This window comes from Apodemus sylvaticus, chromosome 23 (genome assembly GCF_947179515.1).
Source record: "Apodemus sylvaticus chromosome 23, mApoSyl1.1, whole genome shotgun sequence".
In the NCBI taxonomy this organism is placed as follows: domain Eukaryota; kingdom Metazoa; phylum Chordata; class Mammalia; order Rodentia; family Muridae; genus Apodemus; species Apodemus sylvaticus.
This window is the reverse complement of record NC_067494.1, coordinates 3,788,240-3,808,206: the sequence shown is the minus strand read 5'-3', so window position 1 is coordinate 3,808,206 and position 19,967 is coordinate 3,788,240. Positions and strand designations below refer to the sequence as shown.

The 19,967-nt window shown below is 38.8% G+C and overlaps 1 pseudogene; it reads left to right on the top strand.

Annotated features, from left to right (window-relative positions):
• Positions 1-4,320: 4,320 nt before the first annotated feature.
• Positions 4,321-5,584, top strand: LOC127674234 (bifunctional phosphoribosylaminoimidazole carboxylase/phosphoribosylaminoimidazole succinocarboxamide synthetase-like; annotated as a pseudogene).
• Positions 5,585-19,967: the final 14,383 nt, after the last annotated feature.

Genomic DNA, 19,967 nt, shown 5'->3' with positions numbered 1-19,967 from the left:
AATGGTTTCTATGGTATCTTCGGCATCTGAGATTCTTTCTCCCATCTCTTGTATTCTGTTGTTGATATTTGCATCTATGGCCCCTGATTTCTTCTCAAGGTATTCTTTCTCCAAAGTTGTCTTCCTTTGTCATTTCTTAGTTGTTTCTACTTCTGATTTTAGATCCTGGGTGGTTTTGCTTAGCTCCTTCACTTGCTTGTTTTTGTTTTCCTGTAATTCTTTAAGAGATTTTTGTGTTTCCTCTTTCATGACTTCTGCTGTTTAACTCACTTTCTCCTGAATTTCTTTAAGGTTTTTTTTTGTGTTTCTTCTTTATTGGCTTCTATCTCTTGAGCCTTATTCTCCTGAATTTCTTTAAGTGATTTTTGTGTTTCCATTATATGGGTTTCTAGTTTATTCATGTTCCCATGTATTTCTTTAAGAGATTCATTTATGTCCTTTTTGTGTTCTTCTAGCAGCATCATGAACAGTGATTTTAAATCCAAATCTTGTTTTTCTGGTGTGTTTGTGTAACCAGGACTTGCTGATGTTGGAGAGTTTGGTTCAGATGCTGCTATATTGCCTAGATTTCTGTTAGTAGCGTTCCTGTGTTTGCCCTTTGCCATCTTTTTATTTCTGGCATTAGTTGGTCTTGTCTCTGGCTGGTATTTGTGCCTCCTGTGAGGCTGTAGGGCTATTTCTGCAACACTAGATGGCTGGGTTTCCCCTGTTACAGATTGCTGATGTGCTGTCCTCCTCTTGGGTGCCCTTGGAGCTCTAGTGTGACTTGCCCCAGGTTGTCTGTCTGAACCAGGCAGTGCCCGTTTGCTCCTTCAGTGAGTGCTGATGGTCTATGCTGCTGTGGGACCTTTTCTAAGTGCTGGTCACTCTGCTGGGCAGCCGATCTCCCAACCAGGTTGGTGTACCCAAGGCTAGCCTAGCTGCTAAGGCCCTGAGTCTAGACAAAAGCCTGGCAAGCTAAGGCCCGAGCAAGTTCCCCTCGGGCTATGACTGTTAATTGGTTCTGTCAGGTGGCCAGGATGGCAGAGTGTGCATACGCTCCCTGAAAGTGCTGGGAGAGTCTGCTAGGCTAACAAACTCCTGGCCTGGTTGGCACACAGATGGCCCACTGAGCAGCCCAGGGCCTGGGGTCAGTCCAAGGCCTGCCCGTCTTAGACCCCTGCTATGTTACCCTCAGGCTATGACTCTTAGCTGACTTTGCCTGCTAGAATGCTCTGGCGTCCTGTAGTCAAAATGGCGGTGCTCGCACCAGGCCAGGCAAACAACCTCCTGGCCGGGTTTGCACACTGATGGCCCCCCGAACAGCCCTGGGCCTGGGTGCAGGCCAATGCCCGTTGGGCTTAGACCCCTGCGATGTTGGCCTTGGGTTATATTTGTGTACCTCAGTCTGTCTGATTCCTCTGTAGCCAGATATCCAATATGTCAGAGAGACTCTCATAACTGACTGGCGGGGGGCAGAGTTCTGATGTAGCTTCTGTGGGGTGAAAGGCACTGTAAATCTGCCACTGCTTGCAACCTGGCTGGCCAGTGAAGGTCAGTGGTAGCAGGTGCAAGGCCTGCCTGGACCCTGTCACCTTGGTTCCACTGCTGATAGCCCTTCCCCTGGACCAGCTGCTGCTGCTGCTGCTGCTGCTGCTGCTGCTCCTGCCACCACCTCTGCCGTCACCGCCTACCTTATCATTTATTAATTGAGGGCATTATAAACTCTTCCCTTCTTATATACATATTTTGTAAGCTAACAACCTATTTACAGGTACTTTTCCTCCTGCCTTACCTTCAGTCACTGGAGACTTCAACTTCAGACCCTGGGTCCTCTAGCCCATTTATTCCTGTATCCCAAGATAATTCTTTGCTTAATGTAACTCACTTGCAAGGTCCCTTTCCCAAAGCCCCTATGGATTCTACCTCTGTTACAGGGATCCTCTTAGATCTTTCCTAAAGCCTCTGTCAGCCTTTCTTCTAACCCACTGCCTTACTTTGGGTTTTATTCCTGTGAAGAGATACCATCCATGATCAACAAAGCCCCTATAATGGAAAACATTTAATTAGAGATGTCTTATAATTTCAAAGGGCCTGTCCATTAGTGTAATAAAGCAGAGTAGCATCAAGGCAGACATGGTACTGGAGAAGGAGCTGAGAGTTCTGCATTTACATCAGAAGGCAGCCAAGGAGGAGGCTCTGGATCTCACTGGCCAAACTTGAGCATATGTGTGTGTGTGTGTGTGTGTGTGTGTGTGTGTGTGTGTGTGTGTGTGTGTGTATATATATATATATATGAATGAGACCTCACAGCCCCACCTCCAGAGTGACACACTTCTTCTGACAAGGATACACCTCCTCCAATAAGGTCACACTTCTTTTTTTATTTTTCCTCAAGACAGGGTTTCTCTGTATAACTATGGCTGTCCTGGAACTCACTCTGTAGACCAGGCTGGCCTTGAACTCAGAAATCCGCCTGCCTCTGCCTCCCTAGTGCTGGGATTAAAGGCATGTGCCACCCCCACCCAGTTAAGGTCACACTTCTTAATAGTGCTATTTCCCATGGGCCAAGCATAGTCAAAACACCCTGAATTCTTCTCTGCCACCCACTGGCCTGTATAAGCATTCCCTTCCAGCCAAACCATAGTCTTCACACTTCCCTAAGATTCCAAGAGGTTAACAGAACCAGAGGAATGGAACACCCATCCAATAAAGAGCAGAAATAAATACTTAGCATTACAATCACCCCATATCCAGATGCCTACACACTAATGCAAAAGCACAATCACTAACTGCCAAGAAAATGTCTCCACCAGAACTCAGCAGACCCACAACAGTAGCCCTGGTAAATACAACATAGCTAAAGCACAGGACAAGGATTTTAAAATAGCTATTATGAATATAGAAGCATGCATCCTCTTGGAGACAGGGGATGTAGAAATGGAACTGTGGGAGAGTGGATGGGGAATGGGGTAATGACTGGACTGTAAAAAAAAAATAAAAGTAATAATAAAATAATTGGTACAAGGGAAAAAGATGAAGTAACACACAAAACAGACTTATAAAAATAACATCTGGATATAAATTGAGAATCTAAAAGCCAGAAGGGTCTACAGACTCAGAATGGTCATCTTTACCAACCCAGACTACTATACCCAGCAAAACTCTCAATCAAAATAGCTGGAGAAAGGAAAACATCCCACTATGAAACCAAATTTAAGCAGTATCTATATACTATTCCACCTCTACAGAAGATAGTAAAGGGAAAACTTCAATCTGAAGAAAGTAACCACATGCAAACAAACACAACAATAAATAATCTCTAATCCCACTTGGAGAGAGCTTGTTTTCCAGGAGTGCTGGCACACCTAAGGTCACAGGTGAGACCACATCTATTGCTCCAACACCTGGCCCAAGAGGGACCTGCCAGGATCCCACAGGGCACAGGAACAGTGGAGCAACCAGGGACAGGATCCTTCCAGTTTGTCTGTGTCTGGGAGCTGACCCTGTGCCACAGCTCTCCATACCGAAATACCACTTGGAGAGAGCTGGTCTCCCAGGAGTGCTATCACACCTAAGATCACATGCTCACAGACTCACAGGAGTGACAAACTCCAGTCAGAGACCATAAGACCAGCTAAAAGCAGAGATAACCAGATGGCGAGAGGCAAGCAGCAGAAACCAAAGCTACATGCCATTATAGGAAACCAGTTCTCCCACCATACCAATCCCTGGATACCCCAACACACCATAAAATCAAGATTTGGATTTAAAATCACATTTTTTGATGATGTTAGAAGACTTTAAGAAGAACATAAATAATTCCCTTAAAGAAATACAGGAGAACATAGATAAACAACTAGAAGCCCTTAAAGAGGAAACACATAAATCCCTTAAAGTAATACAGGAAAATACAACCAAACAGCTGAAGGAATTGAACAAAACCAAGAAAGGGAGACAACCCTGGAGATGGAAAGCCTAGGAAAGAGGTCAGGAGTCATAGATGCATCCACAACAGAATACAAGAAATAGAAGAGAGACTATCAGGTGCAGAAGATACCATAGAAAACATTGACACAACAGTCAAAGAAAATGCAAAATGCAAAGAGATCCTAACCAAAAATATCCAGGAAATCCAGGACACAATGAGAAGACAAAACCTAAGGATAATGGGTTTTGAATGCTGATAAGAAGACAGCAGAGATTCCCAACTCAGAGGGCCAGTAAATATCTTCAACAAAATTATAGAAGAAATCTTCCCTAACCTAAAGAAAGAGATGGCCATAAACATACAAGAAGCCTTTTCCCCATGTAGTCTGCTCTTCTAGTTCACCTAGGAAAATGGCTATAGCCAAAATACTGAACACTGGGAAGAAACTCTAGGAGGATAAAACAACAGAAGTCTATGAATTGTTAGATAATCGAGGAAGAGTTTTCCTGCAGTCCAAGGACCAGATTATAGCAGGAAATGCAGATAGAAAGAACTACCTGAAAGGCAAAGCTGCAATCTCTAATAAGATCACCAGCTGCATATTTCAGTTGTTACAGGAAGTCGGTATAAAAACTACTTTCACCAAGAAATTTGGGGAGTCTGCTTTCATTGCACCCCATTGTGAAATGATTCCAATTGGTTATGCCAAAGAACAGCAACTGGATCTTTTCTCAAAAGTAACCCTGGTGTAAATGAAGGGTATAAGTTTTATCCACCAAAAGTGGAAATGTTCATTAAGGATAATGCCAATAATGATCCACAGTGGTCTGAGGAGCAACTCATCACTGCAAAATTTTGTTTTGCTGGACATGTTATAGGGCAGACTGAAGTAGATATCATGTGTCATGCTACACAAGCGATTTTTGAATCGCTGGAGAAACCCTGGATGCCCTAGAACTATACACTGATTGATATTAAGATTGAATTTGGAGTTGATGTAACCACAAAAGAGATTGTTCTTGCTGATGTCATTGATAATGATTTCTAGAAACTATGGCCATCAGGAGGTCAGAGTCAGCAGAAAGACAAACAGCCTTACCATGATTTCAAAGAAGTAACGCCAGAAGGACTCCAGAAGATAAAGAAAAACCGAGTGGGTTGCAGATCAAATGGAGTTGCTTCTCAAGTCAGACAGTCAGTGCAGGGTGGTAGTGCCAATGGGTTCAACCTTTGACCTTGGTCACTGTGAAAAGAATAAAGAAAGCTTGTGGAAAGTTTGGGATTCCGTGTGATCTCAGAGTAACATCCGCACATAAAGGACCAGATGACACTTTGAGGATTAAAGCAGAATATGAAGGGGACTTCATACCTACTATATTTGTTGCAGTGGCAGACAAAAGTAATGGTCTAGGTAGACCCAGTTATGTCTGGTAATACTGCATATCCAGTTATCAGCTATCCCCCAACCACACCAGACGGGGTGCTCAGGATGTGTGGTCATCTTTTCGACTGCCCAGTGGTCTTGGCTGTTCAACTATACTTTCTACAGAAGGATCAGCTCAGTTTGCTGCTCAGATATTCACGTTAAACAACCATTTGGTGTAGGCCACACTTTGAGTGAGCAAATTGAACACATGGATATCCTTAAAACAGACTGATAATCAGAGAATGTAATTAGTAAAAAAGCAATTTAATATTTAGGAGAAAAGTTACATATTCCTAGTTTTGACTTAAAGAAAAAAATAAAGCAAAATTATTTCACATAAGAGAAAACAATTCAGTTTACTAATAAACAAATGGCCATCAATGTTTATGACTATGGCACATTGTGAATGGATATTATTAATATTTTCTAGCTCTACATACTGATATGCCCCTGTAACCTTAGCACTCCAGAGGCTAAGGCAGCAGAATCACTAAGTTTAAGGCCACACTGAACTGGGTATTAAGACTCTGTACTTGCAAGGGGGGAAATAGTTATAGTTAGAATAGGCATGGCACTGCAAAATTACATATGATCCTCTGTATAGAAATTGTTGGGTAAATATGTAATTATGGAACTGGAGCAATGTGTTTGTGGTTCAAGAACCAATAGCTCCCTTTCATGTGACCTGAGTTTGGTTCCCAGCATCTATGTAGATAGTCTCACAATAAATAACCTTTTAACCTAGGGGATCTGATCCAATGGCTTCCTTATGCACCTGCTCTCAAATTCTGTTACATTTCCCCAACCAACACATACATATTTAAATAATAAACTTTTTTAAAAGAAAAAAAGTAAGAGAAAAAATATAAGAGGCCTATAGAATTCAAATAGATTGGACCAGAAAAGAAATTCCTCCCACCACAAATAGTCAAAATACAAAATGCACAAAACAAAGTACGAATATTAAAAACAGTAAGGAAAAAAGGTCAAGTAACATATAAAGGCAAACCTATCAGAATTACACCAGACTTCTCAACAGAGGCTCTAAAGCCAGAAGATCTTGGGCAGATGTCATTCAGACAACTCTCAATTCAGAACATCAATGCTCCAAATACAAGACACCCACATTCATAAAACCAACTTTACTAAAGTTCAAAGAACACATTGCACTCACACAATAATAGTGGGAGACTTCAATACCACACTCTCATCAATTGACAGATCATGGAAACAGAAACTAAACAGAGAAATAGTGAAACTAAGAGAAGTTTTGGACCAAATGGATTTAACAGATATCTATAGAACATTTCATCCTAAAACAAAAGATTTTTTTCATTCATATTCTTTTTTTTTATTTGATGTATTCTTTATTTACATTTCAAATGATTTCCCCTTTTCTGGGTCCCCACTCCCCTCAAGTCCCATAAGCCCTCTTCCCTCCCCCTGTTCCTCTATCTACTCCTTTCCACTTTCCTGTTCTGGTATTCCCCTATACTGTTGTACTGAGTCTTTCCAGAACCAGGGACCACTCCTCCGTTCTTTTTGGACCTCATTTAATGTGTGGATTATGTCTTGGGTATTCCAAGTTTCTAGGTTAAAAACAACTTATCAGTGAGTGCATACCATGATTGATCTTTTGAGACTGGGTTACCTCACTTAGTATGATATTCTCCAGCTCCATCCATTTGTCTAAGAATTTCATGAATTCATTGTTTCTAATGGCTGAATAGTACTCCATTGTGTAAATATACCACATTTTTTGTATCCATTCCTCTGTTGAGGGACACCTAATCTAAAACAAAAGATTATACCTTCTTCTCAGTACCTCATGGTACCTTCCTCAAAATTGGTCATATAATCTGTCACAAAACAGGCCTCAACAATTACAAGAAGATTGAAATAATCCCATGCATTCTATCAGACCACCACAGACTAAAGGCTGGTCTTCAATAGCAACAACAGTAGAAACAACAACAACAACAAACAGAAAGCCCACATACACATGGAAGCCAAATAACTATCTACTCAGTGATAAAGTGGTCAGGGAAAAAATAAAGAAATTCAAGGCTTTTTAGAATTTAATGAAAATGAGGACACATCATACCAAAACTTATGTGACAGAATGAAAGCAGTGCTAAGAGGAAAACTCAAAGTTCTGAGTGCTTCCAAAAAGAAACTAGAGTGAGCATACATTAGCAGCTTGACAGCACATGTAAACACTCTAGAACACAAAGAAGCAAATACGCCCAAGAAGAGTAGACACCAGGAAATAATCATACTCATGGTTGAAATCAAGCAAGTAGAAACAAAGAGAACTGTACAAAGAATCAACAAAACCAGGAGCTGGTTCTTTGAGAAAATGAGCAAGATAGATAAACCCTTAGCCAAACTAACCAGAGGGCACCAGAGACAGTATCCAAATTAACAAAAGGGAGACATAACAACAGAAACCGAGGAAATTAAAAAATCATCAGATGCTACTACAAAAGCCTATACTAAACAAAACTGGAAAATCTGGATTAAATGAACAATTTTCTAGACAGATATAGGTACAAAATTAAATCAGGATCAGATAAATGATCTGAACAGTCCCATAACTAGTAAAGAAATAGAAACAGTCATTAAAAGTATCCCAACCAAAAAAATCCCCAGGACCAGATGGTTTTACTGCAGAATTATATCAGACCTTCAAACAGGACCTAAGAACAATACTCTTTAAACTATTCAACAAAATAGAAACAGAAGGAAGACTACCTAATTCATTCTATGAAGCTACAGTTACACTTAGAACTAAACCACACAAAGACCCTACAAAGGAGAACTTTAGACCAATTTTCCTTATAAGTATCGATGCAAAAATACTCAATGAAATTCTTGCAAACCTAGTCCAAGAACATATCAAAATGATCATTCAACAGTATCAAGTTGACTTTATCCCAGGGATGCGAGGATTGTTCAACATAAGGAAATCCACTAATGTAATACAATATAGAAACAAATTCAAAGAAAAAACCATAATCATCTATTAGATGCTATAAAAAGCATTTGACAATAATCAATACCCCTTTATGTTAAAAGTTTTAGAAAAATCAGGATTTCAAAGCCCATACCTAAACAAAGTAAAAGCAATAGAGTAAACCAGTAGCCCAATTCTAACTAAATGGAGAGAAACTTGAAGCACTCCCATTAAAATCAGGGACCAGACAAGGCTGCTGACTCTCCTCCAATCTATTCAGTATAGTACTTGAAGTCCTACCCAAAGCAATTAGACAACAAAATGAGGTCAAAGGGATAATTGGAAAGGAAGAAATCATAATATCACTATTTTCAGATGACATGGTAGTATACTTATGTGACCTCAAAATTCCACCAGAGATCTTTTAAAGCTCATAAACAGCATCAGCACAGCGGTTGGATATAAAATGAACTCAAACAAATCATTAACCTTTCTCTATTCAAAGGATAAATAGGCTGAGAAAGAAATTAGGGAAACAACATCCTTCACAACAGTCACAAATAATATAAAATATCTTGGTGTGACTCCAGTCAAGCAAGTAAAAGATCTGGATGACAAGAACTTCAAGTCTCTGAAGAAAGAAATAGAAGAAGACCTGAGAAAATGGAAAGATCTCCCATGCTTTTGGATTGGCAGGATTATTAGTGAAAAACAGCCATCTTATCAAAACCAATATACAATGCAATCCCTATCAAAATTCCAACTCAATTTTTCATAGTGTTAGAAAGAGCAATTTACAAATTAATTTGGAATAACCAAAAACCCAGGATAGTGAAACATATTCTCAATAATACAAGAACTTCTGGGGGAATCACCATCCCTGATCTCAAGCTGTATTACAGAGCTATAGTGTTAAAACTGCATGCTATTGGTACAGAGACAGCAAAGTAGAACAATGGAAAGAATTGAACATCCAGAAATCAACCCACATACCTATTATGGTCATTTGATATTTGATAAAAAAAAACAAAAAAAAAAAAACTAAGACCATCCAGTGGATAAAAGATAGCATTTTCATCAAATGGTGCTGGCTTAACTGGTGGTCTGCATACAGAATAATGTAAATTGATCCATTCTTTTGTCCTTGTACAAAGCTCAAGTCCAAGTGGATCAAGGACCTCCACATAAAACCTGATACATCAAATCTAGTAGAAGAAAAAGTGGGGAAGAACCTCGAACACATAGGCACAGGGGAATTTTTCTTGAACAGAACACAATAGCTTATGCTCTAAGATCAACAGTCAACAAGTGGGACCTCATAAAATTGCAAAGCTTTTGTAAGGCAAAGGACACTGTCAATAGGACAAAATGGTAAACAGATTGGGAAAAGATCTTTACCAATCCTACATCCTTAGAGAGCTAATATTTAATATATACAAAGAACTCAAGAAGTTAGACTACAGAGAACCAAATAACCCTACTTAAAAATGGGGAACAGAAATAAACAACCAAGGAAGCTCAAATTTATGAGAAGCATCTAAAGAAATGTTCAACATCGTTAATCATCAGGGAAATGCAAATCAAAACAACCCTAAGATTCCACTTCACAACAGTCAGAATGGTTACGATCAGGTGACAGCAGATGCTGGTGAGGATGTGAAGAAAGAGGAACACTCCTCCTCTGCTGGTGGGATTGCAAGCTGGTACAATCACTCTGGAAATCAGTTTGGCAGGTCCTCAGAAAACTGGGCATAATACTACCGGAGGACGCTGCTATACCACTCTTGGGCAAAAGATAATACAAACTTATAACAAGCACATATGTCCATTGTGTTCATAGCAGCATTATTTATAATAGCCTGAAGTTGGAAACAACCCAGATATCCTTCAGTGTAGGAATGGATACAGAAAATGTGGTACATTTACAATGAAATACAATGTAATTCTCCAATAGAGGAGTTATGGAAAGGACTAAAGAATCTGAAGGGTTTTGCAAGCCCATAGGGAGAACCACAATATCAACTAACCAGACCCACAGAGCTCCCAGGAACTAAATCACCAACCAAAGAATGCACATGGAGGGACCCATGGGTATAGCTGCATAGACAGCAGAGGATGGCCTTGTGCTGGACATCAGTGGGAGGAGAGGCCCTTGCTCCTCTGAAGGCTTGATGCACCAGTGTAGGGTGCAGTGAGTCACAAGTGGCTGGGTGGGTGAGTACCCTCATAAAAGCAGGGAAAGGAGGATGGGATAGGGGGTTTGTGGAGGGGAAACTGGGAACGGGGATAACACTTGAAATGTAAATAAATAAAATATCCTATTAAAAACCATAAATAATCTCAGTAGAGTCAATCAAAAGAGGAAGAGGGAAAGCCACCAAAATAACAAAATTATTGGAATCTATAAATACTGTTCAGACTTAATGATCTCAATACCTAATAAAAAGACACAGACAACAGACTGAATTTGAATCAAGATTCAACTTTTTGCTGTATCCAAGAAAGTCACCTTACTGTCAAGAATAGATGCTACCTAATGAAATGTAAAAAGATATAAGGATGGCCTTATTGGACATCAAAGGGAGGAGAGGCCCCTGGTCTGGGGAAGGCTTGTTGCCCTAGTGTAGGGTAATACCAGGACAGGGAAGTGGGAGAGGGTTGATTGGAGAACAGGGGAAGGGAAGATGGGTTATGAGACTTTCAGGGGGTAGGGACCAGAAAAGGGGACAACATTTGAAATGTAAGTAAAGAATATATCTAATAATAAAAAAGAAAGTGAACCAGAAACAAACAGGTATAATCATTTTAAAATATAACAAAATAAACCAAAAACAAAGAGATTGGACATACTCATCAAGTGAAAAATACACCAAGAGAATATTTCAGTTGTAAACATCTATTCATCCAACACAAAAGCATCTCAGTCAGAGTTATTACTGCTGTGATGAAACATCATGATCGAAGTGACTTGTGGAGAACATTTTTCTTTGACTTGTGTTTTGACATTACAGTTTATCATCAAAGCAAATCTGGACAGGAACTCAAACAAGGCAGGAGCTGGTATAGAGGCCACGGAGGAGTGCTGCTTGCTTCTCATGGATTGCTCATCCTGCTTTCTTATAGAACACCAGCTGAAGGGAGACACCAAACACAATGGGCTGGGTCCTCTCACATCAGTCACTGATTAAGGAAATGCTCTTCAGGCTTGTCCATAGCTCAATCTTTTGGAACCATTTTCTTAGTCTAGATTTAGATGTGTTAGCTTGTAAAAGGTTGGAATAAAACTATGTAGCACAGCACACAAGTTCATTAAACATACACTACTACAACTAAAATTCACCATTTGACTCTCACCATTAGACAGAGAATTGCTAGATCTGACATCATAAATCAAATGGACCTAGCAGATATTAAGAGAACATTTCACCCAAGCACAAAAAATGGAGATATATCATATCCCCATATTAACCACTTAATAGCACACCTAAAATATCTAGAACATAAAGCAGAAATAACAACAACCATGGTCAAGTAGGCTTCATTTCAAAGATGCAGAGATGGTTGAATGCACATAATGATAAATGTAACATACCATATAAATAAAGTAAAATACAAAACCACAGCATCATCACATAAGATCTAGCACCCTTCATGACAAAAGTGCTGGAAAGACTAGGGATTGAAGTGACATACGTTAACTTAATACAGTTAATTTACAGGAATCCCACAGCCACCACCAATCAAAACAGAGAGAAACTCAAAGCATTTCCACTAAAATTAAGAACAAGACAAGGATGTTCTCTGTCTCCATACTTACTCAATAAAGAACATGAAGTCTTAGCTAGAACAATAAGACAACTGAACGACATCAAGAAAAAAGAAAGGAGGAAGTTGGAGTATTATTTGCAGATTATAAAATTATATGCATAAATGTCCCTAAAAATTTCTCCAGGAAACTTCTATAGCGGATAAATTAGCAAATTAGTGGAATACAAAATTAATATACAAAAAACAGTAGCCCACCTATATACAAATGACAAATGGACTGAGAAAGAAATCAGGGAAACAGTAACTTTCACAGCATCTTCAGTATAAGTAAAATATTTTGGAGTAACTCTAACCAAACAAGAGAAAGATTTCTATAATAAAAACTATAAAACACTGAAGAAAGAAACTGAATTATTAAATATTAGAAGATTGGAAGGTCTCCAAAGCTCTTGGATCAGCAGGATTAACATGCTACGCAGTAGTATATCAACAACAAAGAATAAACTCGGTGGTATTTTGGGAGGGTTATTTTGTCTCATAATGCTTTGTCTGCATTTTTAAGCATTGTCTGTTGTTTTGCTTTTGTTTTGTTTGGGTTTTTTTTTTTTGTCTTAAAGGTCTTTTGCTTCTATATTCAGGTTCTGGTTTTGTGTTTTTATGGGATTTTTGTATGGGAGAGTGTATATGTCTCTGTGACTGTATTTGTTGTGCTTTTCCTTTGGGTCCATTTTTTCCTTGTTTTGCTCTATTTTTCAGTTGTTGTTGCCTGTTTATTTTCTAATGAGAGAAAAAAGGAAAGGGTGTGGATTTGGGTGGGCCTGGAGAACCTGAGAGGAGTTGAGTAAGGGAAAACCATAACAATGGCATACTGTTTGAAAAATATCCATTTTCAATAAAAGGTAACATTAATTAAAAATGAAAAAGTAAGCAAAAATAATTAAGTAAATGAAAATTTTCAGAAGTACTCAATTCAACAAACAAAAAAACTTTCAATTCTATGATAAAAGAATCATGTTTGTAGAGGCCACCATTATAACCAGCTGCATTTCTCAAGCACAACAGGATCTAAATTTTAACTTAATTAACAAATGAAATATTTCTCTTTTGTCTCATAAGTGATGACCTAGAAGTGAGACAACATATTCCCATTTATAGCCTCAGACACCCTGAGACACAACCTGTATGACAGCAGTATTTAGCAACATCTTCCTAAGTCTTTTCCATAACTTCACAGACAATTCAGTCTGAGTTAATTTAAGCACTGACTGTGATCGATATTAGGAATAATGGCTGAGCCAGGCGGTGGTGGTGCGCCTGTAATCCCAACACTTGGGCAGCAGAGGCACGCGAATTTCTGAGTTCGAGACTAACCTGGTCTACAGAATGAGTTCCAGGACAGCCAGGGCTTTATAGAGAAACCTTGTCTCAAAATAAATAAATAAATAAATAAATAAATAAATAAATAAATAAATAAATAAATAAATAAGGAATAATGGCTAAGCCACTGTCATCACTAAAGCTGTAGTCCAAAGTAATGAGCTCCCAGACTGAGTCATCGTCTTTCAGTTTACTTTGCAGAATATTAATCTGGAAAAAGATTTCTGTACATCTTGATAGACTTACTTAATCTCTGAGTAGGCTTTGGCCCCTCGTCTGCCTCTTCCCCGGGCTTTAATGACCTTTCAGTCTCTGTCCCAAATTGAAGTTATGCCCTAAGCATTTCCTCTGTCAGTGAGTCTTCTCAGTCTTGAGAATTTGGTAGACACTGAGCCAATGAGCTTAAATCTGGATAGTAGATCATTTGTAAATTAAGAAAGAGTTCATTTCATCAACTGCCAGACTCTGATTGGAATATTTGATTTCATACAGTAAAGTAAACCGCTTTGGGAAAATGCCTTTTATTGTTGTTAAAGATTATAGTTTTCATACAATTACCCTTTAATTCATTTGATTTTTCTTTGTCCAGACTAATCCCACTTACCCAGACTCCTAGCCTAGGTCATAGCACAAGTATTTCAGTTTATTTAATGAGAGTACTGGGTTTTTACCAATTGTGCATAAATAAGATATTTGTACAAGTGGAAGTGATTTGCAATGAATTTGACTTCTCAAGTTATGCTAAGCTTAATACTGATAAATATTAGTAAAATGCTGTCCGGGGTTCAGACCACATTGGTTAAAGCAAGCCAGGATAGCTTTTCAGAGGAGGCAGTGTGTTGCTAGTAGCATAAGCAAAGCATGTTACATCCATCTGCATGAAAGCAAAGCATGTTACATCCATCTGCAGGAACAGTCTAACAGGAAGAGCTTTCCCCAACACTCTAAAACATATAATATAGGCCTCCTTCTCAACTTCAAGTATGATTTTCTTTAATATTCATTTAATAAGCTTTTTTCTTTTCTATGAAGCAATTTCTAAAAAAAGAAAAGTGAAAAGAGAAACATGGTAGGACCCATAAGAAGACTCAAGGGGTACTGTGGTTGGAACGGAAATGTTCCCCAGAGGTTCATGTTTGCTACACTGGTTACCAGCTGGTGGCGCTGTTTGGGAAGGCTATGGAACTTTTAGAAGGTTGAGACTTGTTGGTAGGATAGGCTATGAGGTATACAGCCCACTGCCACTTGCTGTCCTTGTGCTTCTTGACCATTGATGCAATGTGACGACAGATGATCTCATGATCTTGATCTCATCACTACCAAGCCATGTTTAGACTTCACTCTCTAGGGAATTGTGAGCCATAGCAATCTCTTTTTCCCTCAAGTTGCTTTCCTTGGGGTAGTTTATCACAGCAACAAAATCAAATTTCAGACAGCATATTAAAGCTCCACTAAACCTTGCACGCACGCGCGCACGCGTGCGCGCGCGCGCGCGCACACACACACACACACACACACACACACACAAACACGCAAAGAAAAATAGAAAAAATAAAAAGGAACAGAAAGAAAATGTGTTCTGCAATTTAAAATAGTATATCCATAATTTTAATTTGATCTTAAAATGTTTTCAACTAATGAAACAATAACTTAATATTCTAGAAACATCCAATGTTAGTTTTATGCACTTAAGACTCTTTAGAAACATAAGCCTCCTGTCACCTACATATTCCATGTTCCTCATAGAGGAAAATGTCATTTTATCTTTTTATTGAATGCCGTTATCAGAGAATACAAAGTTCATATAATCAGCTTACTTTTAATCATTGACCTTAAAGTATTTGTCAATCTCAATAAATAAACATTAACAAGATTTGTAATTTGCATAATTAACCTAGAAACTGAAGTGTTAATTACTTATTTTTTTTAAAAAAGGCTTGATTGAGCCATATACAATGTAGCAAAATATTTTCTCTAAGTTAAGTTCTTTACAATGTATTTACATTCACAATGAGTGCAGCTAACTTTCCCTACTTCTGTGTTCAGACTAAAGCATACATGACATTTAGCCACAGAGAATATGAGGGGAATTTCCTTTTTCTCTAAAGACCATTGCTGTCCGGATCAAGAATATTTCCAAATTGTCCCATAAACACTTCTCACATGTGCACTCTGTGAACCTCATGTGCATACATGGCTCTTACCTTTCTCTTTTGCACTTAGGATCATGCCTTCCGACTAAGTAAGTGACCATTTTCTGTTTTAGGTCCTAGTATGCACTGTGCCATACATCACAGCAAGAACAACTTCCAAAAAAAGAGGTAAAATATCTATTCCTCATAATAGTATCTGATTCAAAGACAGAGACATTAGGAAAAGCACACTGTTTCTGTCTACAATGTTTGTAATAAAGTTCATACAAAAAATATATCTGGGAGCATTTTGACTATAATTGCCTTTGGAATTGCTATATACAAAACTACTAAAATGAAGTTGATATGTCATGGTCTTATTTATAGTGCATTAAAAACTACCTGGAATTTACACATCTATAAAACACCCTCATGGTCAGTCATGTTCTTCAGAATAAAAATTCTAAATAAATATAATGAATGCATGAAGCCATTAGAAGCCAAGAGATGAATTTTGAATTGCCAAGAAGTGGCAAACAACCAGAACCAACATGACCTACCATTCATGCATATGCCCCGCCCATTACCTTTATTCTACCAGCTCAAACACATATTTTGAAGGAAAAGGTATGTTCTTGTTTTCTTTAAGCCAAAAGATGTAACCCTGAGGTGCTCGGTAGAGCCAAGTTGTAGCTAATTTCGAGTTAAGAAATGGGAGAGCATCCCCTGGTAACTACATAGCACTGTCCCCACATTTTGAAAGAGTTCTTAAGCAAGCGTTTACCCTGCCACCATATGTAACTTGTTTTGAGGAAATATGTTTTGAGGATCATGTGTCTATGTGCTTCCCAATGTGTGTTATTCACAAAATTTCCTCTAGTTGTTGTGCAAAACACGTTCTCCAAGGTTCTGCTTGACTTTTATTTATTGTTTACTCTTTGACAGAGGAACTGGAAACCATCCAGTTTTTGAAACAGGCTTTGTAATATTTTGATAGCATTCTCAAAGGGAATGGTCTGCTAACAAGTGTCTGATATATACAAAACAAATTAAAAGATGCCTTTCTGCTGCATTTACTGAGAATATATACGTGAGAAAGCCGCAAACAGTCTTATTGTGGTACAACTGGCTCACATATCACCTTCTCCAATATGAGTTCAGCAGTATGGTGGAAACTGTTTCTCAGTCTTCCACATACTCACCATACCCAGATTATAAAGGAAAGTAGTTTACTTAAGAGTTTGAAGATGTGCATCTTGGTCTTCATTTAGGTCCCCTAACGATTGGAGTGGGGGCTGTCTCTATGTTGCCTGCTATTGGATCCTCTTCCCCTACATGGACCGCCTGGTTGGGCCTCAGTTAGAAAAGTGCTTAGCACTGCTGGGTCCCAAGGGGGTTTCCCCTTCTCTTGAGGAGAAGGGGAGGAGAGGAGGGACTTATATGGGGCAAGATTGGAAGGAGAGTAGGGGCTTCAAATGGAATGTAAAGTGAATAAAAATAAATTATTGAAAAAAACACATCAAGAAAACTAGGTAGGTAGTGGTATCCTTTGTCTGCTAGTAAATCTGGAAAGGTCTATAAAGTTTTTGAGCCACATCAACATAAACTGATCTAAATTCTATAGAGACTACCTTGGCTTCTTCTAGTTAAGACACAGGAATAAATTGCTGAAGAAAGTGTTAATTATGGCTACACATCATATAAAAGCATGCATCCTTATCCTTTCTCAACGTAATTTTATTGATTTTTTGGGAATTTCATGACACACCCCAATTACACCTACTTTCCAGTTTTTCTAGGTCTGTAGCCCTCTGTGTGGACAAAAAAATGAGTCCAATATGTTTTGCACATATACTCACTGGAGCATGGTCAAATTCCCAGGGGCCAGTCCCTTAAAGAAAACTGAGACCTTCCCCCATCCACACACCAGTCAGAAGTCATCAGTTGTAAAGATCTATACTTCAGCATCTTTACCACAATTTTTAAGAGTTTTCTTCAATGGCTTTCTATCTGGGTTGTTAGTCTTTACGGGGTGGAAGTAGTGGTTGTCAGAGAAGCCCTTTATGTCTCAACTCTGAGTCTGCAGTCATCAATACAACACAAAGGTAAGGTCCTTACCCTTTACAGTGAGCGGGAGCTCGGATCATGGACTTCCACATGGTTTCTGGCAGTAGCATGGACCACTGACATCCACTTGGTCAGGCATCAGCACAAGCCACCACCTCAGCATGGTCTCCGAGGGCAGTACAGACCACAGACATCAGCACAGCCCTCTGCTGCAGCACAGATCAAGGACATCAACAGAGCCTCTGGGGCAACATAGGCCATGGGTCCCAATATGATCCCTTGTGGTAACCTGACTCATGGGCATCAACGTGGTTTTAGGTGGCAGCACAGACCTGGAATATCCACATAGCCCTTGGTGGCAATGGATCCTTATTTTTAAAGGCTTTCTCTGTAACTATAATTACAGTTGACAAACAGCAGCATAAATCAGGCACCTTCTGTAAGAGAACTTGTTGGAAGAGCTTTCCTGAACTCATCTATTTACATCCCCTGGTCCTACATTCCACTAGAGGAAGTACATTCTTTTATATGTTCTCTCTCTCTAAGTTCTATAATCTAAAAACAATAGTAAGTTTAACTGATTACTTACATAATGCACACAGAATTATTTTAGCTACAAAACAGAACTTGGCACATACTATGCAGCATGAACTGAACACAGGATAAATCCATCTCATGTGAATTTGTCCAAGTCAACCAGCAGCCCCACAACTCATCATGCACAGAGAGTTTGAAGAAACATGCAGCAGAACATGGCACTCTATGCTCCTCTTTTATTTTGTCAGCCAATGCCACATCATTCAACATGTGGAGCACTTATCTGGGCCCAAGTTATATGATCATGGAAAAGTATTATGTGGCAGTTGGTTTGGCCCCAAGAGAAAACTTAAACTCTCTAATGACACAGCTAAAAACAGGACCTGAGTCCTGACTTTGAGGGATTCTGGCAAGTATAGCAGGAAAGTATAAGCAGTAAAGAACTTTCAAAATTAAAATCCTTATGCTTCATTACAAGGCAAGAAATCAACAAACGTTCAGAAAGGAATGGGCAACATTATTTGTTTATAATGTAATTGGAGTTAATATTGTGATCTGGATTCTCAAAAGGAGTGATGGTAAAGATTTACCTTGTTAAATTTCCCTCTTAACTTTTACTCCACACTATATGTTACAATCCTAATGTTACTCATTTGTTCACAAAGGACATGCAAACTCACTGTCAGGTTTCACCTCAATGCTGACAAGGGTGTATGAACTCAGTTCCACAAGTCTATGCTCTCCCAAGTTTGATTATGTAACAAGAAAAGCAAATTTTATTACTCCTCCAAATAATATATCACCAAATGCTCCAGTAACAACAGCATCAGATTTCAAGACTTCAGTTTTAGTACCAAGTACATCTTGTAGTAAATTACCATCCTTGAACTCATTCTAGAGTCAAGTTCTAGTATGCCTTTCTAATTGTTAGTTAAGAAGGCATAGAGTGAGTTCAGGACAAATAACTATATGTTACTAAAATTGTTGGAACAGCATTGTAAAGGAAAAAGTTGTTGTAGAGAAAAATACCATTTAAGACAGTACATTTTGGTGCTGACTATACAAAGAACTAAATCCTATGTCACATTATCACCTGAGTACCAAAAACAGAATGTCTAAAAGACTCTTAAAAAGTTGCAAGTCAGATATTAGTTTTGCCTGGCCCACATAGATAGTCTTAAATTTGAGTTCCTTTTGGAATGAGGAGATGAGGTTGATGGGATGTATCCTTGAGTAGATAAGTTCAAATGTGTTTCCATCTTTTACTGCCTGGGACTGCATTGCTCAGGACATGGCTCCTCTATTGGAACTGTAGTGGAGTAAGATTTGAAATCAATAGAATATGATCATTGCTAAAACACAAGAGTATTGTGAAAACTGCTGAGAAAGAGAACATAATGGAACAGGATAGGCTGTGTCAGTAAAACTGCCTAGATATATCAACAGAAACCCCAGATTTCAAGTTCTCAAATGGATTGTGGACTCACTCAAATACTTCCAAACAGAGTGCTGATGTTAAAGTAAAACAGTACTAGGTGGGATAAATAAAAGGTGATTTGGAAAGAGGTGCTACTATTTAAGTCCAACTAACTATAGCTATAATACTGCCGCACTGTCCAGCCTTTTAAATGAAGCCAGAGATTTAATTTGTATGTGTAATTTAATTTTTAAATAGTACAGACTAATTCAATTATTTTTTTTCTGCAGGCCAAGTATAGTACCTGCCTTGCCAGGTTACAGCCTCTGTTTGGTTCTTCCTTATTAGCACCGCCAGCCAGCTGAAGAAATCCCTTC